We start from the raw sequence: 533 nt of genomic DNA, 5'->3' as shown, positions 1-533 counted from the left end.
GCTGGTCTGTATGTGGGATCCGAACCCTCGGCGGGAGCGCCGCCGCGCTTCCCAAGCAGCACACTGTAGCTGTGCGCCACTGGGCTGGCCCGAATATAGCATATTTTGCTCCAGAAATTTAGACTTAACTTATTCTTTTTTACTTGAGATCGGGGAGATATTGGAACTTCAAAAACAAAGATTTCAACTATGCAAATTTCCTGTCTGCCTTTCTATCCATCCATTTGTCCTCCATCTCTATCTATCTATCTATCTATCTATCTATCTATCTATCTATCTATCTATCTATCGTTTTACCGCCATTTTATAATTCCATCTCCTCACGACCTATCATGTTTGGTGTTTTCCTATTTCTCTCCTGTAAAATGTTAATTATTGTTTTGTGCATTTGCTTAAAATTTACAAAAATAATATTGTGCTATATGCCATATTCTGTTTCTTCCTTTTTTTCATTTAGCACTAGGTCTTTAATTTCTACGCATGTTACTATGTACACATTTAACTCATTTTTTTTTTTTTTTTTTTTTTTTTTT

General features: G+C 35.8%; 1 protein-coding gene across 1 annotated transcript in view; it reads right to left on the bottom strand.

Annotated features, from left to right (window-relative positions):
* Positions 1-533, bottom strand: part of LOC103598376 (protein unc-13 homolog C-like) — a gene marked incomplete at both ends in the record, with an annotated part of 259,099 nt that overhangs the window by 243,463 nt on the left and 15,103 nt on the right. The window lies entirely within an intron of this gene.

This window comes from Galeopterus variegatus, unplaced genomic scaffold (assembly GCF_000696425.1).
Source record: "Galeopterus variegatus unplaced genomic scaffold, G_variegatus-3.0.2 Scaffold2593, whole genome shotgun sequence".
Classification (NCBI taxonomy): Eukaryota; Metazoa; Chordata; class Mammalia; order Dermoptera; family Cynocephalidae; genus Galeopterus; species Galeopterus variegatus.
This window is presented reverse-complemented; position numbering and strand designations above follow the sequence as displayed.